Here is a 26,896-nt window from a genome sequence, read left to right as displayed (position 1 = left end):
TTGCTTTTTTCAAATTAACTTGACTACAGGGCCCATCATCACACAGGATCACTCAGGAGTCGCCAGCACTGGTGAGTCTCACAGAGGTTAAGTGAGTATCCCTGAGTCGGGAGATGAACACACTGGCTTGACTACGAACAACCCATCTATGCTACCCTTTAGAATCAGGCAGTCTTTGTCATCAGCAACTTTCTCTCCATATTCCTCTTCTTGCATCTTTCCCACTGTTTCTGAGTGCTTTAAAAAAAAAAAAAAAAAAAAAAAAAAAAAAAAAAAAAAAAAAAAAAAAAAAAAGCAAGCCTCCCTTCTGTTGAAGAGCGAGAATGCTCTATAATCTACAATAACGCTAAATAATATAATGCTCTGATTAAACGCTCCATAGGATTAAATATATAAATTAACTTTGAAATCAACTGAGGTTTACACATTTTGTTCATCTGAAATACTCAGAGAAAAGAAGTCAGCAAAACACATAAAAGTAGAGCTGGTTAGCGTCTCATAGCAGCCATGGGTTATGGTCCTGCATCTAGGCACAGTCCAGGCAATACATACTTTAGACACCTTAAAGAACTTGCTATTTACACAGCAAAGACTTCCACTAAAAATAAAGTGCAGACAAATGATACTTGTGATGCTCAAGGTCATGAGGTGGAGTCAGTGTTGAGAAACAGGACAGATTTCTTGAGCACCTCATCCATTCCCATGTCTAACTGCTAACCTCCTTGTTATGAATTTTCAAGCTTAAATGTACACCCACCTCCTTCCCATGTGCCAATCCTGGAAAATGGCATAGTGGGGGCAGTTCACAAAATAGAGGTATTTTAGGAAAGCATCATGTAACTGCCTGGCACGCGAAGGCACTGAACATTCAGTATTCTCCCCACATGTTCTCTCTAGAGCTCTTCAAAGTACCTTCTAAGCCTCAAATTCCCGACCTGGCATTTGTATGTACAACACGATTTTCCCTAAGGAAAGACATATGGTAATTTATGCTTTCTCTCAAAATCTCCCAAAGCTACAGCACTCACCCCAAGCTCAGAGATGGAATTTTAATCTTCAGAATATGCCAAAGACTTGGTCATCAATTGTATCTATTCCAGACGGTGAAGCCAGTGCTCATTAAAAAACACTAGTAAAAGATCATAAACAGTATCTACTATCTCAAGAGTAAAGTCCGTAAAAGCATAATGACACATCCCTCTTTCAAGTTCTAAAACAAACACTTTGGATTAAAAATATTAGAAACTACTTAAGTTTATCTTCCTAGCAAGCACCACAGTGAGTTTAAAGAACTAAAAACAGCAAAGTATTCTTCCGAACACTTCCATAGTTAATGCAAAGCTAAAAACAGAACTGATTCCAAACAAGGGTATGGGATTGCAGTACACTTCACAATGTGCTGCCGTTTTCATTTTACTTTAAATAATTTTTAAATGACAAGCTGTATTGCAACGCAAACTTTTATGTCTGAACCACCTAGTTAAGATGTACATGACTGTAAATACCCTTCCTTTCATTAAATAACTGATCTCATGCTAACAGGCCTTACCTACTACTTTAGCAAATACAGTATAGAACTGTAGCAAAAGTCGTGACTTCACTATAAAGCAAGAACAGTGAAATTCACGAATGCTAAACTGCCTGAACGGAAAAATCCTGGTCTCGGCACACAGTTCTGCCAGCACTGGGGGAGCACTGACACACGTGGAAGGCACGGCAGGCCCGGGGAGGCACTGTCACGGCTGTTGGTGAGCTTGGCACCTCAGAAAGGCACTGGCGATGTCTAGAAAGGATGAGAGTTCCTCTAGACCGTAGCTAAGTCACTAGCCACACAGTGTCAGCTCAGCACAGAACAAGCTGCAGCTCTAAGAAAGGCACAGCCTACTGGGACGACAGAGTAAAGCACTCGCTCACCAGACAGTCTCTTGCTAACGAAGCTGTGTTCTGCTCTTCTGCTCCCGTTCCAGGCTTCTGCTTTCTGCAGAGCGATGCCACCGTGCTCCCTCCTGCCCTTCCCACCAGAAGCTGAAGCACACCGCAGTCTTCCGGAGCAGGTCTCTCCTATGAGCATGCTCGGTATCTTACTTAAATGACTTGGTATCTCAGCACGCCATGACCTACTTCCAAACAAACTCAGAGAGCTGCACACTCCAAGATCACCCACTGTAATCACTACACACAGCTGCCAAATGTTAACTGGCCAGACTTTAACTCTGAGGTTTTGGTGCCTCATTTAACTTGATGTGACAAGAACTACTTCTATATTTTTATTACAACACACCCTTACACTTCAACATTTTTAAAGATTTATTTTCTTTTTAAATATGTGTCTCTGTGTGTGGGTCTCTGTGTGTGAGTGGAGGAAAGAGGCTTAGACCTCCCTGGAGCTGAAATGACAGGCATCTGTGTGCCGGGTCTCCTGCAAGAGCAGCAACGCTTACGGGCTGGGCCATCTCCAGCCCCAGGTATCAGTACTCAACCGTCAACACAGTAGACCGAGATGCTGGCATAAAGTGCAATTTTAAGACGTCTAACATGTGACCCCCAAACATAAATACGAGCACAGACAAAGCAAGCAAACTCGAATCCATTGAACTCTCCAGCTGTCTGTCTTCCTGCCTATCCAGCAGGCGGCACGACCGTGACTAGGCAGTGCTGCTGTGCATCACTGCTGCTTCCTCTTTATTTCCAACCCTACCCACATGGGCTTAGTTGTTTCTTTAGTTTTCTCTATACAAGTGTTTATTCTCTGAAGAAGTGTTTAATTTCTCTTGTGTGAATAGCAGTGAGCTGAAAAGCTGCTATATATTTGTGCCAATGTTTGCTGTCCTCAAATGAAAGTTGACTTTTCCTGACCTACAGATTATATAATACATTATAGATGATGTTGCACAACAGCAGGTATGACCCAAATATTGCTAAGTGTAGAAAACAGAATTTTTAATTTCTTTCTTTCTTTCTTTCTTTCTTTCTTTCTTTCTTTCTTTCTTTCTTTCTTTCTTTTTCTTTTTTTGGTGTGTGTGTGTGTCCTCGATGACATGGAACTCACAGAGTTCTGCCCACTCAGTGCCGAGATTAAAGGTGTGTGCCATCACTCTAGGCAAAATTGCTTAAAGAACAAGTTTTACAAAAATGGCAGGAAACCATGAGTTTACACATACATATTTATATCAGAACATAAATCATTTGCCTTGGTTTGCTGGGTAAGCTGTAGCAACAGCTATGAACTTTGGGGTGATGGAGATTTATCTCGTTTCAATCCCCATGAAGAAACCTGGCACACAGTCCAACAAAACACAACCACAAAACTCTTCATACTTCCCATTTCCCTCTGGGCAGACAAGCAGAAACAAGAAGTATTTGTAGGAAGTGTCTGTACACCGAACACGCACAAAGATGAAGGCAGCGAGCCTCTGATGGAGCAAAGCTAATGCCATCATTAAATGGGCACATATGCTAATCAGTGCTTTTTACTTCATCACAGCCCTTCTTGTCACAAAAATTGAAATACCACCTACAATCCCAGCACAAAGAAGTCAGAGGCAGGAAGATTGTGAGATTGAGCCAGTCCTGGCTATACAGCAAGTCAAGGCCAGTAAGAGGCACATAAGGAAATACTGCCTCAAAATAAATAAATCGAGAACTGAGGATGGAGAGCTGGCTCAGTGTCCTTGCAAAGGAACCAAGCTTGGTTCCCAGCACTCATATCGGGAGGCTCCCAAACTGCCTCTAACTCCATGTATAGGTCTCTGTGGGCATCCACATTCAAATGCACATATCAACACAGACATATATACATACACATAATCTGAAATATTTTTTAAAAATCAAGGACTAAAGATGTAACTTGGATAGAGTGCTTGCTAGCTTCTGCAAGGCTCTGGGTTTAACCCTCAAACAGAGAAAAGTGTATGGAACCCACATTTAATTTCAGCACTTTCCCAGGGAAAACTGTGTTAATTTCAAAGAAAACTACCAACAAAACATTTTCTTAGTCGGGCGGTGGTGGCGCACGCCTTTAATCCCAGCACTCGGGAGGCAGAGCCAGGCGGATCTCTGTGAGTTCGAGGCCAGCCTGGTCTACAGAGTGAGTTCCAGGACATGCGCAAAGCTACACAGAGAAACCCTGTCTCAAAAAAAAAAACCAAAAAAAAAAAAAAAAAAAAAAAAAACCCAAAACATTTTCTTCAGCATCCTTACTGCCAAAGAGCTTTGGAGCTTTAGGTTTATGGGTAGCTACAGAACATTCTATCTTCGAAAAAAAGCCTAGGAAGAGAAAGAACAAAAGAGTAAAAAGCAGGTACTGAGAGTCACATAAGAGATTGAAAGTCTAGAGGAAATGCAGAAAGCTTTGTGATGAGGGAAGTTCCTTGAGTTCTTACGAGGGTAGAGTTCTGAAATGCCTAGATGACTGCTAAGGGTATGGAGAGAAAGGAGAAGCAAACGGCCAGGAGTGAGGCCAGGCTCTGCACAGAGCCCAGGAACCTATACGGGACTTGAGTAGTGACACTGGCCGCATGAGCAAAGACCGGGTTAACACTAGGGAGAGAAAACAAGCAGGTTATTCTAAGAAGGGATCTGGAAGCAGACAGCAAGCATCGTGCACTCTGAAAAATGCAAGTCTGGAAAAAAAGAAGTGCACACACACACACACACACACACACACACACACACACACACACGAAAAAGGACAGATATATATAAAAGAGGCAACTCAGGCAACACGGGCACAGTCCTGTTCTCTTTCATTTCATCCTTTAAATCTTTCCACATGACTCCACTTCCCTTCGGCATGTTTTCCCTCTCCTATACATTTCACAGTAATTAGAGGTCTTTTTTTTTTTGTTTTTGTTTGAAATAGGGTTACCCTATGTAGCCCAGCAGGCTGTGAGTTTGTGACTGTCTGTCTGCTCAATCTTTAGACAGTAGAATTACAGGTGCAATGCTTTCTCTTGTTTTATGAATCTCTATGTTATATAATCATTTTTTTTAATTGACTGGCTTACCCTTTCTACAGCAAAGTCTGAAACAAACATTTCCTAATAAGAATGAATGCTTACAGAATTCAACAAAGATATCATCTTTTTCTCTGACAATTACATGTTCTCTGAAGACTTAAATATATCTTTTTTTTCTTTCTTTCTTTCTTTTTTTTTTTTAAATTTGACACTTAACCAACAGTGGGAATAGCAGGACCAAGAATGAAAATGAACACATCAGCTTCTTGCTGTTGTTTTGAGACTGGACCTTGCTATGCCACCCAGGCTAGCCTCAGGCTCATGGTTCTCCTGTTTCATTTTTCTGGGTTAGATGACAGGCACGCACCCCTATGTCCAGCCTCCATAAGTTTTGCCTGCAATCTGTTGTATTTGTAGAGCAGCGTTAGGCTCACAGTCAAACTGAGCGGAAGACACAGATCTCACATCCTTCCCTCCTGTGCATGGCTCTCACTGAGACAGTACTCCCTCCACAGTATGTTGGGACTCACACTTGGTGCTGTGTGCTGTATCGGCGAATTCTCATACTACAATTTGTTGTTATTCTGTTTACCAAAGGATTGCAGCAGAGCCATCTGGGGTAGCTGAGGAACATTAGAAAACATGCACATGCTCACACACACACGCTCACTCACTTCAGAAGTCTTCCATCGTCTTTCTGTGTGAAGCCACACGTTGTGGAGAAACTCCTTAAACTCTGAGGTCCTGAGAGAGGTCAGAGAAAGCCCTCTCTAAGGAATTCTCAAGAGTTAAGCACTGTCTGAATCTTGTGAAGTACTGTGAAGTTTCCAATAATGTGAATAAACTAAGCCATTGGGGACTAGAGCACTTGGACTCCCTGACTGACAGCCCTTGGACCTTCCCTAGTACCGCTGCTGTCTTGTGTGAAGGGCTACAGCCAGATAACCAAGTGTACTGCCATCATGTCGATACAAAAGCCCCCAACACCTTGAAGAAGCTATAGTCTGTCCACAGTTGCTTACTGCTAAAGAAAACCTCCTATCCCAGCTATGGCTTTTCAAAACAGCCTGTGCTAGACCTGTCAGCCACCACAAGCTTTTGTGAACTCTGGATGACCCTGCAGCCTTGCCCACTCAATCTTAAAGCCTGGAGCAATAGACCTCTAGCTTGGAGCCCACCAGTCTCAGGCACTCAGGGGCATAGCTAGGCCTGGGAGAGCTTCTTCTCCCTACGCACAAACCCTAGCCACCTGATCAAAGACTCCAGTTAAGCACTACTAGTTTCTCTGGTTAACAGTCACTGCTCTGGCAGTGTACTAGTTCACAGATGGAGGAAAATAAACAAACAGCTGAAATACAACACGGCAGAGTTGGGAAGGAAGCACTATAGGGAAAGAACAGTTTTGAACAGTGCAAAGCCACACTGTATGGATTCCTGGAGCAAGCCTGATAGAAAATTAAGATATTCACAGACAAAAGAAGCCAAGCATTTCAGCAGGAGAACACAAAGGTACACGTGGGCACTGTGCATGCATGCATGTGTTGGTGATCTAGGGCAGGGGTGGGGTGGGCGGGGTGGGAGCAATGCAAGAGGTCAGGAGAATAGGGAGAACTTAGGAAGGGCTTCCAAAGTGATCCTGGTGTTCCCTGAATGCAAGCATTCCAGAGGTACTTGCTGTTTTAACCAGGGGAACGACACTCTTACTCTGGTGGTGACTCCGAGAGAGGGTGGAAGGAGAAAGACCGATGGATGGTGCACACATCAGTATGATGTCGTTTACAGGAGGGTTTACAGCTGTGCCACAGGGAAAAGGCAAGAGAAGAACAATCGCTGGGAAGTTGTACATGCAGTCAAAAGAATACGTTGCTCAACTGTGGAATGTGGAATACAGCAAAAGTCTTGGCTGGGGTGACTGGGGGTAGTGAGCCCACTTAGGCAGAGACAGGTGCTACAGCTATAGGGATTTTTTTTTTTTTTTTTTTTTTTGAGACAGGGTTTCTCTGTAGTTTTTGGTGCCTGTCCTGGATCTCACTCTGTAGACCAGGCTGGCCTCGAACTAGATCTGCCTGGCTCTGCCTCCCGAGTGCTGGGATTAAAGGTGTGTGCCACCACCACCCGGCTACTGGGATGCATGCATTTAAGAGAGACTGAGTTCAATGAGTGAGTTTAGAACCTTGACAACCACCTGATGATAGCTAATATTAGGAGATACACATGTGAGGCTAAGAAAGAAATAAAAAATCAATGATACAAAGGTACAGAAAAACAAAGAACCTCAGAAGGAAGACCAAAACAACAGTCACCCACCGGGAGTAAGACGGAGACACCCAAGGAAGGGGGCTTCAGAAGCGGACCCTGCTGAGGACAGGGCGGACAGTAGAGCGAAGGCTGGAAAAGGAAAAAGGACTCATTGGTAAGAAGGCGCAGCTATGGGTTTGAAACCAGCTCAGAGAGGGCTGGGGCACTAAGTTCTGGCCAAGGACTTACTGATGAAAGGCACTCACTTACTGTTTGTGTTAGGCACTGTGTTTAACCTTTATAAAGAGTAACACTTACACTTGTAAACAGCCTCATGTGATAACTATTAAAAATCTCAAGATCAGAAAAGAGAAACATGGAGCCTTGACGACGCACTACCGTTCACGCAGGCAGAAGGCAGCAGAACTGAAGTGTGCCCCATGCACTTGGACTAGCCGTTGGTGCTCTACAACACCGGACTTCTTCCTACTACACTGCTGCTCTGCTGCTAATGCTCCCTTGGAAAGGGCAGTAAGCAGTGGCTAGCATTTACTGAACGATTCAAATGCACAGTTTCACTTAACATTGATGCCACCTCTATGCAACTGGCCCTGTCACTAATCTACTGCCTCACAGATGCCACACAGTGTGAGAGGAACTGGACTTTAGACCCAGGTTCAGACTCCAAATGTGTGTTCTAAAGAAGGCTTCACCGGCAGCAAGCTCACAGAGGAGGCAGAACTGTTAGAATAGTTAAGGTAATGCAGAAAGAGGTAGGGGGAGAAGAGCCACTAACGGTGAAGACAAGGACCTGTGGTGAGCAGGAAGCCACGTGAACAACTCAGTGTCTGTTTAGTGTGACTGTGGTGTGACGTTCATTCCACACAACCTTCTGACAGGATCAGGCGGTACACCATTTTCACAGCACAGTAGAATTCCTCAGTGCCCCACCTGCAGCCAGTCACTCCTTCCACATCTAGCCCTGACACCCACTCATCTGTGCTCTGTCCCCACACTTGGCTTTCATGGAAAATCTCAAACAGAATCATATGATATGCAGTTTATATGTCTATCTTCTTTTAGTTAATATCATGGGCTTCAAGTTTATCCATAGTGTACTACCAGCTAGTGTTTTCTTCTGATTTCTGGGTAGTATTCTGTTGCATGCATACTGCCCATTTGTTACCCCTCTAGTGTGTCTGGGCAGGAGATGGCATCCATGTCCATTCTGAGGCTCTGAGGAATAAGGACACTATGAACATCTTAGCACACATCTTTGTGCAGACATAGTACAGTCCTGAGAAGATGGATGGGAGTAGCATCACTCAATCATGCTCAGAAGTAACTTTGTCGGAAACTGCCAACTTCTTCATTGCTGCATATTTCCACCACCATCGTAAGAGTGCTCCTGCTATCCACCAGAGTAAGAGTGCTCCTGCTATCCACCAGAATAAGAGTGCTCCTGCTATCCACCAGAATAAGAGTGCTCCTGCTATCCACCATCGTAAGAGTGCTCCTGCTATCCACCAGAATAAGAGTGCTCCTGCTATCCACCATCGTAAGAGTGCTCCTGCTATCCACCATCGTAAGAGTGCTCCTGCTGCCGGGCGGTGGTGGCGCACGCCTTTAATCCCAGCACTCGGGAGGCAGAGCCAGGCGGATCTCTGTGAGTTCGAGGCCAGCCTGGGCTACCAAATGAGTCCCAGGAAAGGCGCAAAGCTACACAGAGAAACCCTGTCTCGAAAAACCAAAAAAAAAAAAAAAAAAAAAAGAGTGCTCCTGCTATCCACCAGAATAAGAGTGCTCCTGCTATCCACCAGAGTAAGAGTGCTCCTGCTATCCACCAGAGTAAGAGTGCTCCTGCTATCCACCAGAGTAAGAGTGCTCCTGCTAGCATTAACAGCCTCAACAATGGGCTTGGGGGCTTTTACTTTGCTATTCCCTGATGTCTGATGACCCTGAACACTTTTCATGTGTTTATTAGCTATGCGTGTAAGGGTTTTTTTTTTTTTTTTTTTTTTTTTTGTGGAATGTGGCTGACATCTTGGTCTACTTAAAAATTGTCTTATGAGTTCTGAGCATTCTTACAATTGAGGATCAATTCCTTGGCAGAGAAGTGATTACACTTCTAGTCAGTGACTTGTTTTGTGCTCTCTCAAGTGTCTAATTACATAAAGCAGAAGTCTGAAACTTATATGAAGTACAATATCAATTTTTTCTTTAATGACTTTTAGCATGTAATAAAATTTTATCAGACTCAAAGTTATAAGCATAAGCTTTGTCATTTTTGTTCTTATTAACTTAGGTCAACAATCCATTTGTAGAAAGGTTTTGTTTATGATGTCAGTATTATACAGACCTATGGAGTTTTGTTTTGATTTACATATGGCTTTCCAGTTAGTACAGCATCCATGGAAAAAATTATCCTTTCTTCACTGAATCCCTCTGGCATCTTCATTAAAAATTTCCCTTTGGTTTTGGAGAGCAGAAGTAATAACGAAAGATACGAAAAATAAAGCAGGATGTAGACAGGCTTGGGTTGACAAGGTAGAAAAGGGCTGACGAAGCTGACCCTGGACAGCTGTTCTCTCCCAGGTGGTTCAGTGATCTGCTAGGAATGGAGGAAGCAGAATGGGACAAGCTCTTGAGGACAGTAACCAAAGTTTGGAACTGCTCTTGTGGGGAACCACTGACACCCCACAACCAGCTCAGACAAGCCATTTTCTACACTAGCTTTGCAAATTGACAAACTCCCAGGCCTGGACTCAGACTCAGGGACTTCCATTAAATTTTATATTCCCAGAAAGAATAGGAGAAAAGGAAAGGAAGATTTTCACTTCAACTTGCGCACACAGTTTGAGACTACATGTAAACAGACCTTAGTTATAAAGCACAGGAAGAGTTACACTCTCTCCAAAGAACTCTAGTCGGGAATGTACTTCTAATGGTTTCTGTGGCAGCAGGCTCACTGATGTTTTCCACTGGTATTGAACATCTGAATGTACTTCTCCCAATGGCTTCTGTGGTTAGCAGGCTTACTGATGTTTTTCACTGGTATTTAACATTTAGAGGGCGTTGGAGTACAAATATATCAAATTTCAGGTAATCACAGTTGACTACTGAGCCATTAGCTGGGAGCCCTCAAGATCACACTGTCATACATTTATGAGGAAAAGTCTGAAGAAATTCTAACCAACCAGGGAAGGAGACACTGGCAGAAGGATCTTGGAAATGTGCTTTACCGCTTTCTCACAGGCAGTAGGTAGAAAAAAAAAAGGGGGGGGGAAGTAATCTCATTTTTTAAAATATTCATTTTGAATAACCACCAAAATTTAGAACTTTTCAACTATACATCAAGAAATCGAGGGGCTAAAGAGATGGCTCCATGGTAAAGAATGTGTACTGACTGCTTTGCCAGAGGCCCCAAGTATGTGTCCTGGCATTTTACACTGGGTAGCTTACAATTGCCTCTAACTCCAGCTCCAAGGCATCATACGCCCTCTTCTGGCCTCTGTGTGCAGTACATACACACACACACACACACACACACACACACACACACACACACAAAATTAAAAATAATAAACTAAACCTGTGTCTTTTAAGGGGCCAGGAAGGTGACTCAGTGGTTAAGAGCACTTGTTTTTGCAGAGGACCTGAGCTCAGTTTCCAGCACCCACATGTGGTTCACAACCATCTCTAACTTCAATTTCAGGGGATCCAATTCCTTCTTCTGACCACCAAAAGATACCACAAAGCATGCACGTGGTACATAAGACACATATTCAGGCAAAACACACATAAAATAAAATGAATAAATCTAAAATTTGTTTTTTAATAAAAGAAAATAGGCCCTGTGGGTTGTTAAATGGGAGGGAGCAGTAACAAGAAGACCTTTTGAAGGGGGTCACATGAATTTACAGGGGTCTTTGGCAGAGGTATGAATTCTGCATAATAAATTCACTACTGACAAAAATAATTGCAAATTTTAAAATACATTTTCATAAAATAAGCTTAAATATACCATTGACTTTTACTGTAGCAATACACCCTTAGCATCTACTTAGCATGTGGCAAGATAATGAATAGACCTAATTATACATTATTTTGGCATTTAAAAACCCTCAAGCTTCACTAGAAAAATAAAAAGCATACAAGACAATCTTGCTTCTGAATAAAGGTATAAGAGAAAAAATATTTTTAAAATATTGCTTTATGCAAGTGAAAAGAAAAGCCAGGGTTGGGACAGCACTATTATTACTTTCTGCTAAGAGACATTATAATAATTACTTAGTACCCTCTCCCTCCAATCAGAAGTTGCATTTTTATTCTGTTCTGCTAAGAATTCTGTTAATCAGATGACTAGAATTTTACCTTAAGTATTACAGAAGTCTACTACTGTTAAAAGGAGTTTGTTCCCTTGTTCATTCAGTCTACAAATGTGTGCTGAACACTGACAAACACTCTCGTGCACTTGGAAGACGCAGCACTAAAGAAGGGGCCTGCCTTGGGGAGCTTACAACCGCACAGGGAGGAACCAGAGAACACACCACAGAAAAGTGATGCAAGAGTACAATGCTATGTTGACTGAGCGTGGAAGACTGGAGAAAGCCCCAAGGAGCAGTGATTAACCACCGACTTAATGGCACAAAAATGAGGGGAGGGGGAGGTCTAGATTGGGCAAGCTAAATTTAGACTCTAAGCTTGGCATTCTAAAGAGAGGAAAGAAGGCATGTATCTCCACGTACAGTGGGGTGAGAGAAGGTGGTCAGCAGACGAAGTCTGAGATGCAGGAAGTCAACGATTACTGTGGATTCTTAGGCCAGGCAAGGGACTGGGATTTAACGGGAAAGCTGCTGAAGACTGGGAAGATCTGACCAAGACTTTTACACTTTAAGGAGATGAAGACATGCTCAGCTTCAGTGTGGACAATGGAGCAGAGTTGGAAAAAGCTGAGAGGCTACAGTAGTTGGAGAGATGGTGGCACAGATGGCAGGTATGGAAAACACAGGAAGAGGCATACCTGGGATACTTTAGAAGGGAGAAATATCAACTGGGCCTACCAATAGGAGGTACAGGGTTGCAGGATAAAGAAAAGAGAGAGAAAGGATGTTTGCAAACCTTGCAAAGTTGCCTTCTAACTGACTCTATGAGACACTATATGTCAGTGTCCATAAGATCAGGGAAGGGATGGAGGTGTAGATGTACGGGTGACTGGCTGGTATATGGCATGTGAAGGACATTGGAAATAATGAATTTACAAAAAGGTTCAATGACTGAATTTTACTGGAACTAAACTTAAGAAATTCAGATGTAATAAAATATCACTTAAGGTCATAGGAAGAACAAAAAATAATGCCCTTTTAAATCTAAAACAAGATGGATGTAAAACATTTTAGTCATCTCAATTAGCATAGGCAAGACAAACACCAGATGGTCATTAGGCAAAATTATGTAAACAGTGACCAAGATGACAAGATGCAGAAGTCAAGAGAAAGATCTATAACAGCTTGAAAGTAAAGTCTACCTACGCTGTGAGCATAGCATGTGGCTGCTGGAGACCCTAAGGCTGAATGAGGGGCACTACTGTGGAGGACAAGGTAAACACATGCTACCTGTAGTGAAAAGGTGGGCAACGGAGCAGGACGCGGTGACAGTGTAATTAAGGTTCCTTTCACTTTCTCCATAGTACGTCTGTGCCATACGATGTATCAGCAGGTTAGTTACGTATTGGCAGAGAAAATAAAAGGAAGGATATAGGAAGGAAGGGCTGGAGAAAGACAAGGTGCCTAGATCAGCAACGAGATTGAAAGAGGTATAGCAGAGTTTTCACACTCAAGTTCTAGTTTGGCTACTTGCAAAAGACTCTTCAAGGTTTGGTTTGTTCATGTGTTGAATGGGAAGAACACCATTCCTTATTTTATGGGGTTACAAACATTAAATGAACTCATGTTTGAAAAATAGCTAGTATAGTTTAAATGCCCAATATATGGTATCTATTTTTATGTTTCGAAATTAAAATGCTAAGATAAAATGAACTCTCCTTTAAAGAATTTAAATTTTTTGTTTTGTTTTTGAGACAATGTTGACATACCGCCTAGGCTGGCCTCAAAGTCTTGATCCTCCTGCCTCCAGTTCCAGTGCTAAGACTACGGAACTACATCACCGTGCATAGTGCCTCCAAACACCTTTCTATTCCTAACCTTAAAGTATACTGCTGTATTTGGATTCAATATTTTCCTAGCTAAAAACGTGGGTTTTATTGTGTCACAGACTGGGCAAGGAGAAACACAGTCACAACTCCCACCACTCAGGACACTGCACCAGGAGGACTTGGAGTTCCCGGTCAGCCTGACAGAAACAGCAAACGGGAGAGAGTGACCAGCGATCCAGTCATGGCAGTGGACTTCAGCTGAGACTGCAGCTGTGCCTCTCCAGAACCTTCCCAGTTCATCTGTCTGCAGCCTATCACACGGCGAGTAAACCTAACTCTCGACAGCACCCTGCAGTAGAGTGGAGGAGAACACAGCCAAGACGATTACTCCTGGACCATACACACTTACATTACAGTAAGACAAAACTACATCAAAGAGAACAGATTTCCAAGGAAGTAATACGATTCAGACCTAACTTCCAATTTGGAATAAAGGCTAAAAATTTAAACTGCTTTTTCATAATGCTTAGATTTACTTTTCAAATGCTGGCTTCATGAACAATGTTCATGAATTATCGTAAAAAACAAAGTTCAGCCAGGTGGTGGTGCACACCTTTAATCCCAGCACTTGGGAGGCAGAGGCTGGTGAATCTCTGCATTGTGAGGCCAGCCTGGTCTACAGAGTGAGTTCCAGAAAAGTCAGGGCTACACAGAGAAACCCTGTCTTGAAAAACAAACAAAAACCCAAACCAAACAAACAAATGAACAACCCCCCCACAAACAGCCTAATGAAGCAGCATTCTTACAAATCCCTACATTCTGGCCCTTTCTAATCAAGACTTTCTTCTAAAAAATGCAGAGACATTAACAGTACAATTTTTTTATGCTTCAAGTTTGTTTAGGAGCCTCTGTTCTTGACTCACACATCGTATCCACAGCCCCAAATATACCCTGTAATTTGGAAGTCTAAAACAGGATCTGGAGAGGTGGCTCAGTGGTTAAGGGCACTTGCTATTCTTCCAAGTTTGATTCCCAGCACCCACATGGTAGCTCACGAACATCTGTAACTCCAGTTGCAGGGGATCCAATGCCCTTTTCTGACCTCCAAGAACACCAGGCACATATGTAGTACACATATATACATGCAAGCAAAACACTCATAAATCTCAAAAAAAAAAAAAAAAAAGCTTTTTCTTTTTAAATCTAAAACAGAAGCCAAGAAGCATATTCCACAAGGGATAGTAAATATTTTAGGCCTTGTGAAACGAATGGTTTCTGTCACAACTATCAACTTTCTCAGTATAATGAGAAAATAGTCATAGACAATACTTAATCAAATGAGCAGCGCTATGTTCTACCAAAATTTTACTTACAAAAATAGGCTGGATTTGGTCCCCAATCTAGAGGACCAATTACACAGCATGGTACCAGCCCCAGATCTGCTTGGGACTGACTGCTTACTGATCATCCCACTCACTGGTGATTTCCATTACTAACTCCACTAAGAGCAAATGGTTTTCCATTTTCAAATTTTCACTTAGTTTCTGAGTACTTAATTTTTCTTAATTTTGTACTGTACCAACCAAACAGAACTTAAGCATTTTCTTTACTCATAAATGCCATTTTCTAAATTTTGTATTTTTCCACTTTTGACTTCCCTGTTATAAGCAGAAGTAACGGCATTTCTTTACAAGTGATAAGCTTCTATACAATTCAAAGCAAAAGCAAGCACTTCCCTGCAAACTTGCTTGATGACTTCATTTTCCTGTATAGTTGAATAAAGCTCCATTCTGTGTAAGCACCACATTTTCACTACCCATTTAAATGTAGGTACCCATCTAGTCTGGTTCCATTTGTTCGTTACTGTGAGCAGAACAGCAATAACATGAATTTACAGGCATCTCTATGATAGGAGATGTAGACTTCTGGGCACATGTCTAGGAGTGGTACAGCCTGGTCACATTGTAGCATGATTTCTAAATGTTGGAGAATCTCCATACTGATTCCTAGAATAGCTGTATTAGGATGCTGCTCTCCCATCAGCAGTGAATAAAGGATTGTTATTTCCTCACATCATTACAAGCACCAATGCCATAACCATTCTGACAGATCTCAGAGTGGTTTTAATGTGTATTTCCCTGATGCTAAGGATGTTTAACCACTTCTAAAAATAGTTACTGGTCACTTGTGTTTCTTCTTTTGAGAATAGCCTATTTGTGCTTGGTAGCTTTGGTTTTTTTTGGTGTTTGTTCTTTTTGCAGGTAGGGTATCACTACATGGCTGTGGCTGGCCTGGAATTCTCTATGTAGACCATCAGTTTCAGTTATTAAGGCCAAGTTAACTTTTGTACAGGGTGGACGATATGGGTCCATGGTTTTAATTTTAGTTTTTTTAAAGACTTAAGTGGTCAAGTGAGTATTGGCCAAGATATTTAAAATCACTGGCACAAAATACTACTTTTTAAAAATGAATACATTTACTGGATAAAATGATGGACCTGACAGTGAAATTTTCACACACGTACATAACATATTTTGATCATATTCACCTATTACCTTGTCTTGCTGCTCCTTCCTCTTTCTACGCCACCCCCATTCCCACGCTCCCCCCACCCCCACTACTTTTCTTTTCTTTCTCCTTAGGTTTTACATGAAAGAAAGCATGCAATACCCATTGCAGATCAGTATAGTTTGCTTAACATGTGTGATGACCTCAGCTCCAAACATTTTCCTGCAAATGACTCGATTCCATTCTTCTCAAGAGCAGAATCATTGCACTGGTTATATATATGCCCATTTTCTCTACCCACTCACCTGTTGACAGGCACTCACCCTATTCCTTGGCTATTTTGAACAGAATAGAAATAAGCATGGATGCACAGAGTATCCTTGTTGTATGCTGACTTGGATCCCTTCCCAGGGTGGTATAGCTAAATCATATGGCAGTTCTATTTCTAGCTTTTGAAGGAATATCAACACTCATTTACATAATGACTGTGCTGATTTACATTCCCTATAACAGTATGTAAGAGTTCCATTCCTTCTGCAATCTAACCCAGCATTTGTTTTTGTTCTGTTTAGATCTGTTTTCTTCATGATAGCCATCTGACTAGCGTGAGAAGGAATGTGGGGTTTTGATTTGCACTTCCTCATGGCTTAAGATATTGAGCATTATTTTAATGTACTTATTCAGTTTGTTTGCCAACTTGCTGACTGGATATTTGTCCCTTTGGTGTTTAATTTTTTATGTATTCTACATATTAATCTGCTGTCAGGTGAACGGTTGAAATGAGGACTTTTTTCCTATTTTATAGGCTGGCTTTCTAGTCATTTGGTTCTTTCCTATGCAGAAGTTTGTCAGTTTGACCCAACCTCATATCAACTCTTGCTCCAAATATCCTGGTGTCCTAGGAAACAGTCACCACACACTTGAGCTCTGACCCACCTCACAAATATCCTGGTGTCCTAGGAAACAGTCACCACACACTTGAGCTCCGACCCACCTCACACTGCTTGTCTAGCTTCTCTTGCTGGCTTCCTTCTCATTTTTCAGGGTTTTCCCACCAACACCGTCACTGCCTTTAGAAATGGCTCCTGCAGCTGCTGCTTCCTTAATCTCCCCACTCTCCACTCTCCCCCCACATCTAGGAACATTTCTTTGGGGGTAAATCTCCTTTAAAACCCACTCAGCGGTTGTCTCACCAGAATAAAGGCAAACACAAAGAGGGAGATGATATAGGTTAAGTTCTGGCTATGAGTCATCTTCACTTTTTCAACGTGCCAGAAATAATTAGACACACCGAGCTGATGAGACTGATTTCTGCACTCGGATGTCCAAACAAGACTTAGAATTTGCAGGAGGTGTATGTTCAGATTGCAATCACTCATGCACAGCAGCAGAAGGCTGCCTCTGCTCTTATGGCAGGAGCTACAGCTACGGAGTGCCCCGATGAAGGCGCACAGCCCAGCCTCTCTTCTGCAATGTCTGGCACAATGTTTTACAGCAAGCTGATAAACTAGTAGCTAATAGAAAAAGTTATGTGGGAGTCAGAAGAAAAAAGAGGGAAGTGGGGGGGATTTCATACAGCTGATTTAATTATTTGCAAGGTTTGAGTGGGAAAAGTTCAAATAGTATTTTTACAACTGAAAATATAATTTCTACTAGTAAACAGTAAAGAGCTAAATATTTCCTAAAAACTTCTAGTAAGATGTAAGAGTGTTTCAAGATTATTTCAAAATTAAAGAGAAAACACAAAAGGTCATCATGGTATCGACTGCATAGACAGTTTCCTTTCCATCAAAGGCAACAGGGAATGTTAATAAAGTCTATGGAAAAAATCATACTAAGATTGAGATTTAGCTGAATAATAATTTAAAAAATATGTAAGAGGTGACATGGGGGAGTGAGAAATTGACATGTTGTGAGTAGATTTCAACAATTAATAAGGCAATGAATCCATGCCTTTGGGAAAAGATAAAGCAACCAGTGAATTCCCCTAGGACGAGACCAAGCCCAGAGAAGGACATTCAATCAGAGAAAATACTCATGAAAGGAAAATTCTGGCTAGCCTTTCTCATGCAGCTTTCCCAACTTTTATTCATTTTTCATAAAAGTTATTCATGTCAATAAAACATTAGCACACTTAGATCATCCTAGACCTACCACTTGTCTAAGTAAGACTAGAGAACAGGCCATTTGTCGGCTTAAGTTGCATTAATGTTAATGTCACTGCATTTATTTACCTGACTCATTTCTGAGTGGTAGATCCCACTGCCTTCCTCAAGTCTCCACCTGGCTTTCCCACAACCATCGCACACATCACCTGCCTAAAACTAATCTCTAAATTGCCAACTTTCAGTGCGCAACCTCCTTCCAGCAGAGATCACAACACTGGAGTTGCTCCTGTCTCTACCCCATTACTGCGGCATGTGGTCCAGCTGACGGTCCATTCTCCCTTTTTCTCCTTTGTAAAATGCTAGTCTCTTGACTAGCTCTTCTCCTTCTCCTCTAGTCAGGCTCCAAGCATGCTGGTTCTTTCATACCTCATCAATCTTTCTACCATAGAAGGGCTTTCCCTGGTAAACTATGTGTCTGTCCCAGCTTACACATATTTGACCCTAGAAATTATCAGATGCTTTGACATGAGAAAAGTCCAAGCCACATTGCTCAGTTAAAGGACTTTTTTTCTCAAATTCATCCCACTTGCCATCAAATATATACAACACTATCCTTACATATAAATACATGATAACAAGTTAAACTCACAGAAGGGATGAAGTGCTCTGAAGGAAAGGATCTCATCACTAATTAACCCTGACAACGCAGACGTAGAGGAAGAGCATCACTGACTGTCCGGTTCCCGACAGGCAGGCAGTGCAGCCTCACCACCTCTGGAAGCACTAATAAAATTTCAGAGTCAAGAAAGAATATTATTGTTGTTGGTTCTAAAATGACATTACAGTTAGTCTATGAAAGGCAGATTAACATTTTTTAATATTTGATGTCTGTATCTTCCTCTACTTTTAAAATACTGAAAATAGCATGGATATATTTTCAAAATGAACATACCAAGCTGAAAACAGATTATAAAAAGTGTACTAAGATAGGCTGGAGAAGGAGATATTTAAGGGGAAATGTCCCTATGTCCTCCTCTGTCACCCTTTGCCTTGGCCAGCAGGCTCTGAGGATCTACCTATCTTCATTTCCCAGGGCTGGGTTAGATGCTAGGCTGGGATTCAAACTCAGGTCCTCATGCTAACAGAGAATGTGTTCTTACCCACTGAGCTATCTCCCCGCCTCCCCATGCACTTTACTTTTTCTACTTTACATCATACCTTGGATGAAACCAGCAGTGCTCTAGTGGGTGGTGGACAAAAGCGGTACTCACTGGCTGTGTGTGGAAGTCGGAGGACAACTCAGGAGCCATTTCTCTCCTGCCACTTTATGGAACCCAGTCCTGTGTAAGCATCTCTACTTGCTGAGCCCTCGGAACTAAGACTCACATACAAGGACCCATTGCTACTGAAAGGGAGAATTTAACTATAATGGAAAGGGCACCTTTAAAGTCTTGATAAAAACTCACACAAAATAAGTATGTTTGACAACTCAATAAACTAATAAATGCATCTAGGAATAAAAGACATTATGATGCCTAGAGTAGTCAGTCATGATTACATACTTGCAATGCCTACTTCAACCACTAGAGGGCAGGAATGGCATACTGTTCTTTAACCTGGCTTTAACTATTAAAGATTTTATTTAATAAAAATGTAATAAATGCTAAATATATTTTATATTGAATTATATACATTTTAAAGCTCTGTACAAATGGAAGGTTAAGAGTAGAATTATGTGCTATTTAATAGATGAAATTCATTTGGACTTCAATTCTCCAAAAGCCTCTGTCTGGTAAGATTAAAAACTGATTTAGAATATAGAATTTCAGTGGATGGATATAAATTCATAAATAGTATTTTTAAAAGAAATAAAGTAAAGGACAGAAGTTGAGAACCTTGAAACAATCTCAAGGAACATGTGGACTGTGTAACCAGTCCACAGGACCCCACTTTGATCTCAAGTCTTGCACTGTGATTTTTTTTTTTTCTTAAATGTACTATAGAAATGAACCGATGACTTTTTAGCAAATGTCTGAAAATACACTTGGAACACTAACTTCAGGCCCAGAGTCAATTATGCACACGGGCGATAATCTGGCTGTCCTGATCTATTTAAGCAGCATTGCTGTGTACCTGGCAGGAGAGTAAGTTCATTCTCTAAGACCAAACCGACCAACCGAAGCCACAACTACTACACATGCTGCAGGATATCCTGCGGCATCTCGTCACGTCACCTACCTCCCACCCTCCAGCGTTTTTAAAGCTACCTTCCAGTAAATAGTTGGTGGAATTCTACTTTAAAACACCCATCACTTTATACTGAATTAGACACTCTGAGTGACAAAATTAACAAAAGTTACTTATGAAGCCAGAAAAACTTACATTTTGGGGTCTTTCAGAAACTCATGTTGTTATGGTTTCTGGTCTCATTCCAGTACTAGGATCTGTGGCTGGCAAACACTTTCACAAGTCTACATAGACAGGTGACAAAATGGAGTCCAGTGTCTCAAAAGGGATATCAGTGTGAAAGAAGCTTTACTATAAAAATACCCACCTCCTTCATTACAATAAGAGGTTATAGAAAGTGATTAATGAATCAGTGGTAACACACTACACTTACATTTGTGCAGCATGATATTAAACAGAGCAGAGGCATTTACATATTCGGTGGTCTGATTTTACATAACTTACAAATCACTAAATGCTTTAAAATTTATTTATTTGAGCTGAGCGGTGGTGGCGCATACTTTAACTCCAGCACTCGGGAGGCAGAGGCAGGAGGATCTCTGTGAGTTTTAGGCCAGCCTGGTCTACAGAGTGAGTTCCAGGAAAGGTGCCAAAGCTACACAGAGAAACCTTGTCTTGAAAAAACCAAAAAAAAAAAAAAATTGTGTACATATGTATGTATTTGTGTACATATGCATGTGTGTACACGTACACACACACACACACACACACTCCTTTGAAGTAGCTTCAAATGACAACCAAATTCAAGTTAGCATAAGTAAAACAAAGGCATGAGTAAGGTCCAGGGGCAGACTGAGGATGCAGACACTCCAGACTCGACTAATATCAAGCCTGGGGACCACCCTGAGGACAGCTAGACCACTGTATCTTGAAGTCTTCAGATGCAACACAGAAGAGCCCACAGCGTCAGTATGAAGACTCAACTATTTGGTGTCAGTGTGAACAGTCTTAAGAAAACAAGACCCAATGCTGAGGGTTCTGCTTGCTGGCTGGGCTTTGGTTCTGAGATAAGGTCTCACTAATATCACACTTAGATCCTTCTGTATCGGCCTCCCAACTGCTGACACACAGGCGTGAGCCACCAGGCCTGGCCTCTGTCTGTCTTTAAAGGGCCCATATAGCAAAGCTCTTGTCCTTTCATCACAGATGATCAAACAAGTTTACAGCATGTTTTGAAAGTCAAGTTCTGAACAACAATAAAACATACAGCTTATTAAAAGTTTAAAAGCCAACAGTGAAAATCAACATCAAAATCTGATTGACCTGAATGAGATTTAGCATTCATTTCAGGAACTGTGAGAAGGAATCATTGAGCTTTTTAAACTCTGTGTAACAAGGTGAGTATAACTACTAATATACACTGCTGCAGACAGCCGTGACTACAATGAAAGTTAGCTATATTTCCCTTTAAGTAAACTTCAACACTCATTACTAATAAGCAAAATTACAAGTAAATGTATATTTTTTTCAAGTTACCATGTTCCTCTAAATTTACATTTACTTTACAATGTCCATATGTAAAATTATATACAAAAACTAAAGGGTTTTCTTTTGATAAAGATCACTCTAGAAGAATAAAGCATAATCAAATCATCAAGAACTTCAAAACTGTCTTGCTGGCAGTAAGAAAAGAAAGTGTCAGACTGAATAAGGAAAACCAAATCTGCTCAACAGCCCAAGCTCCAGAAACCTAAGAGCTGGTGCCCTCATCTGGCCAAACAGAGAACTCACCATTTTACGTGTATGTGCGAGCTCAGTCCTGAAGAGTCCACTTCAGAGCTTTAAACGTCTGGGGGGCGGGGTAACTTAACCAGTACAGATTTGCAGAAATAAGTGAAGCAAACGGAGCCTTGGCTTTCGGAGTGATTTTCAGACCTGAGACCCTGAGAGCTTGGTCTAACTTACTTGTACTATCAGTGTGATAACCCCACAAGCCAGACATGGTGGAGCTCAGAATGAGACACCATCTCAAGCAGCCGTGACACTGGTGTAGCTACTGCAACGCTGAAGTAAGCACTGCATGACAACAAGCCTCAGGCCACCATCATGTGATCACTTACACCACAGGTGTCAGGAATTGTCAAGACATTAGCTTTTTAAAAGCTAGACTTCAGTGAGAGAGAGAGTAATTACCCACTGAACCACATCCAGAATTCAAACCCCAATCCCAGAACTTGGGACTACACCACCTCGTAGTGCAAGGACTTCCCAAGCGTGGTGAAATTAAGCAGGGTGCCCACGTAATCTAAGGAGCCTCTCGAGTAGAGTGAGGAAGCAGGAGTCAGAGGCTGGAGAAAGGCAAGGTTGCCTACATCGGAGATGAAGACCACAAACCAAGGAGGACAAATTCTAGAAGCCAAAAAAGTGAGGAAATAAGATTCTACTTAGAGCCTTTGTGAGGGAAGGGGAACTCAACCATCCTGCCAACATATGCTCCTTTTATTTCCTCGTTTAATCTGTTCACTGTATGTGTGGTGTGTGTACACGGTCAACATGGGTACATGTATACAGGTGCACAGGCACATGGAGGTCACAGGCTCATCAGGCACCCTCCTCTATCAATTCTCCAACTTGTTTTAGGATACAGGTTCTCACTGAGCTGGAGCTGGGTGAGTGAGGAGGCTCTCTAGTCAATGAACTCTAGAGACCCTGCTCTCTCCCACTCCCCCTGCCCCCTCCTACTGCTGGCATTACAAACTCCTGGCTTTTTTACCTGAGTGCTATGGGTCTGAGTCTCATGCTTGTGTGGCAGGCACTTTGCCAACTAAGCCATCTCCCCAGCTAGTCTTCATTTATTCTCGAGACAAGGTCTCATTAATGTAGCCCAGGCTGGTCTTGAACTGGTGATTGTCTGGCTTCAGCTTCTAGAGTGCTGGGAGAAAGACATTCACCACCATGCACAGCCTTCTGGCCAACACCATTTTCAACCAATGAGTAGTTGGGTTTCTGAACTACAGAACCACGGCTGATCAGTTATTGTGGCCACAAAGTCTGTAGTAATCTCTACAGCAGAAAAACAAAAAACACCAAAAACTAACACGCTTAAGAAAAGTTAGCCTAAGCTGTCTATGGCTGAAGCAGGTTCTACTATCAATCCTAATTTACATAAATGGGGACTCAAGAGGTCAATCAAGTTTACTTGTTGAGTGCACACCTCGGACGTAGGATTTGGTCTGTCTGAGTCAGCACAAAGCAAAGACAGTGCCTACTACCTACCGGACTACCTTCTAAAGGTAAACATGTACCAGTGACTTTGTTTTTAAAAATATATTCATTCCAGAGTCAGGCGGATCTCTGTGAGTTCGAGGCCAGCCTGGTCTACAGAGTGAGTTCCAGGATAGGCTCCAAGCTACACAGAGAGAAACCCTGTCTGGAAAAACCAAAAGTATTCATTCATTTTATCTTATGCATGTGTGGCTATAGATGCAAAGGTCTGCCATATGCAAGCAGGTACCCATGACAGGCCAGGAAAGGGCATTGGATCACCTGGAAAGTGGAATTACAGATGGCTGTGAGCTGCATGACTTGGGTACTGTGAACTGAACCTGGGTCCTCTGCAACAGCAGCAATTGCGCTTGACCACCGGGCCATTTCCAGCCCCACCAGTGCTTAGTGTTGAAGTTTCCACTCTTCCTCCTATACCTAGTCTCAACAGGACCTTCCTGGTTACTGCTGCGTGAACCAATTTACCCCATCTCTCTCCCTGACCAAACAGCCTTTCCTTGCAACAATCTGCATCCCTGTTGCCATGCTGAGGTAGGTGCAGCCACCTGGGTAGAAGGCATTACTTCGGCCCACTCTCAGTCTTCCCGAAGCAGTCAGGAAGGAGAGCCACACCATCTAAGTAAACCTGTTTCTCCTAAGGCTCTGACTTCCTTAAGAAAATTTGGTCTTGTATATATCTTCTGCTGCTGCTTTGAACAGACTACAAAAGCTGTCCAGAGTCCTCAACAGCCCCCAACTGCTGCCACTGTCTCACTGGCATGTCCTTCAGCCTCTGCACACTCACGGGCATGCACTTTCTACTGCGATCCACCCACACATGAGCACATTGTGGTTCTTGACTTTTTACTATCGATCTCTCAGGAAGTGGCTTACTCTCTGTGTCCATCTGATGGATGACCACAAAAGACTGTTAATCATTACCATCTGTCCCTGTTCTCTGCCAAATACACTTGTTTCCAGCAGATGGACCCCAACTCCAAACCTCTGCTCCTATGGTATAGGAGACTGCCGGAATTCAGTATCTTTCTGTCAACTTTCCCTTCCATCACCGTATTCCCAGATTAGACTTCTAACCACAATGAAATTATAACTGACTAGCTGCCCACTGTCAGGACCAGTTTGGTACACAGGTCAGCCTTTTCATCCTCATTGCTGCGGATGGCTTCTGCAGCAAGGCCATCTTTCTATTAGTGCACCAACGGAAGAGAACAACAAAGAGCCACAGAGAGGTATCTGTACATACTTTTACAAACATTGTGATTCTTGCTACTTGGTATACATTTCATTTCCTATATAGTAAGTTGAGAGCACAGAACTATGTGCCCACAAATATGGAGGCTGGACATTGACATCGGATGTCTTCCTTAATTGCTCCCCACCTTATATATCAAGGCAGGGTGTCTGGGGGTCTCGGTCTCTCTCTCTCTCTCTCTCTCTCTCTCTCTCTCTCTCTCTCTCTCTCTCTCACACACACACACACACACACACACACACACACACACACACACACACACACTCACACACACACACACACAAAGCATGCTGATTCTGTTAGCCCAGATAGCCAGCCTTCCTTGGGGATCTCCTATTTCTATCTCCTGAATGCTGGGTTATAGGTGGGCCACCATACCAAGCAGTATTTACATGGCTGGGTGCTAGGGATGTGAACTTTGTTCCTCACATGTTTTGCAACAAGTACTTTATCCTACGGAGCTACCCCTCCCTTAAAAAACGGAAACAATGTCTTATCAAGCCACGGCTGAAGGGATTTGTTGTGCATACCAGGCTGGCCTAGAATTTGCAGCACTTCTCTGCCTCTTTCTCCTGAATGCTGGGATTACAGTAATGCAACATCCCATCCAGTTTTAAATATGTTTATGGGCTGGTAAGACAGCTGAGTGAGAAAAGGTGCTTGCTGCCAGGCCTGACACCCTGGATTCCATCTGTAGGATCCAGAGAGTGGAAAGAGAATTGATCCTACAAGTTATTTCCTGCCCACCACTCATGTGCTTTCATACATACACACTGTGTGTACTTTTAAAATTATATATTGTATATATGTACACACGTGTGTGTGCGCGCACACACACACACACACACACACACACACACACACACACACGCACGCACACTTTTAAAATGCCAAAAAGAACTGGGGTGGTAGCTCAGTTGAGTGATACACTTCTTGTGCAAATGTAAGGGCCTGAGTTTGAATCCCCAGAATCTGTAAAGTTGGGCATAGCAGAGCACATGTATAATTTCAGAGGCTCCTACTGCAAAAACTGGACACAGGAAAATCCCCAGAAGCTCATGTGGTAGGTAGCTGGGCACTGACAGCAGCTAATGTGAGACCCTATTTCAATTAAGGTAGAAGGCAAGGATTGAAATCCAATGTTGTCCTCTGACTTCCACATGAATGCCATGGCATGCCCATACCACAGTCATAGAGAAGCACGTGCATACTCTCTCTGAGTGCGCACTGGTGTGTGCACATACACCTATACAAATATCACACACACACAAATCTCTCTCACATACACATACTATCCAAATCACAACACAGGAATTAAAAAACTCAAAGTACAATCAGTGTACACACACACACACACACACACACACACACACACACACATTTTTCAGCATCCTCTTTTGTTATGAGTCAGTGGTGGTGTTAAGTATTCAGTCAGTCTTTATTTCAATATATTCTTGGGCTTCACTCAGTGAGACATTTCAAGTGTCTTCAGACAACGTAGCAGTATTGTTCTACTACACTTAATAATATTCACCATCTCAATTAGTCAGCCACGTTTAATTATGGCTTATACTGTTACTGTCTAGTTCTGTCAAATATTCTAGATCGTTCTGTTTCTTTATATCTAGTTCAGGTCTGCTCAAATAAATAGAGACACTTTATTAGAGAAGGAAGTGCTCTTTTGAATCTATTTTTTTAAGGATAGTGAAAGAATTTAAACTAATCTCTGTTTAATAATTACAAGACAAGTGGGAAATGTTGGCCCAACATGTCCTTTCAACTATCTTTCTACCCAGGTGAAGCACACAGAATTCAGAACAGTGCTTCCGGAGTTTCAACTAGGCTTGGAGGTCATCTATATAGTTCTTTAAAAACAGATCCCAGTGTCTGGCTTGGTTGGTCTCAGGAGAGCCCAACTTGAATCTCATTGAGACATTTGTTTTAAGGAAAAACAAGTGAATATAAGGGCAATGTGAACTACTATCTTGGAAAATAGAAGAACATACTACATTTCAGACACATGCTTTCATTTTTTAAAAAAGATCTATTAGTTTAGTTTATTATGCCTGCCTGAATGTATAGACGCGCACCATGTGCACACAGGTATCCTGAGAGGCCAGAAGAGGGCACTAGATCCCCTGGAACTAACAAGTAGTAGTGAGCCACCTGATATAAATGCTAGAAACTGAATTCCTGTCCTCTGCAG

General features: G+C 42.2%; 1 protein-coding gene and 1 long non-coding RNA gene across 3 annotated transcripts in view; one reads left to right on the top strand and one right to left on the bottom strand.

Annotated features, from left to right (window-relative positions):
- The window catches only part of LOC131907487 (uncharacterized), a 34,938-nt gene extending 21,079 nt beyond the window's left edge, over positions 1-13,859 (top strand). For both annotated transcript variants that reach the window (XR_009378412.1, XR_009378413.1), the window contains 2 exons: positions 12,095-12,192; positions 13,470-13,859. This is a non-coding gene — a long non-coding RNA (uncharacterized LOC131907487). The remainder of the gene's footprint in view (positions 1-12,094; positions 12,193-13,469) is intronic.
- Positions 1-26,896, bottom strand: part of LOC131907486 (pleckstrin homology domain-containing family A member 5-like) — a 114,509-nt gene that overhangs the window by 42,675 nt on the left and 44,938 nt on the right. The window lies entirely within an intron of this gene.

The sequence above is a fragment of the Peromyscus eremicus genome, chromosome 3 (genome assembly GCF_949786415.1).
Source record: "Peromyscus eremicus chromosome 3, PerEre_H2_v1, whole genome shotgun sequence".
In the NCBI taxonomy this organism is placed as follows: Eukaryota; Metazoa; Chordata; class Mammalia; order Rodentia; family Cricetidae; genus Peromyscus; species Peromyscus eremicus.
The sequence above is the reverse complement of the archived record's forward strand: the minus strand, read 5'-3'. Positions and strand labels throughout refer to the sequence as shown.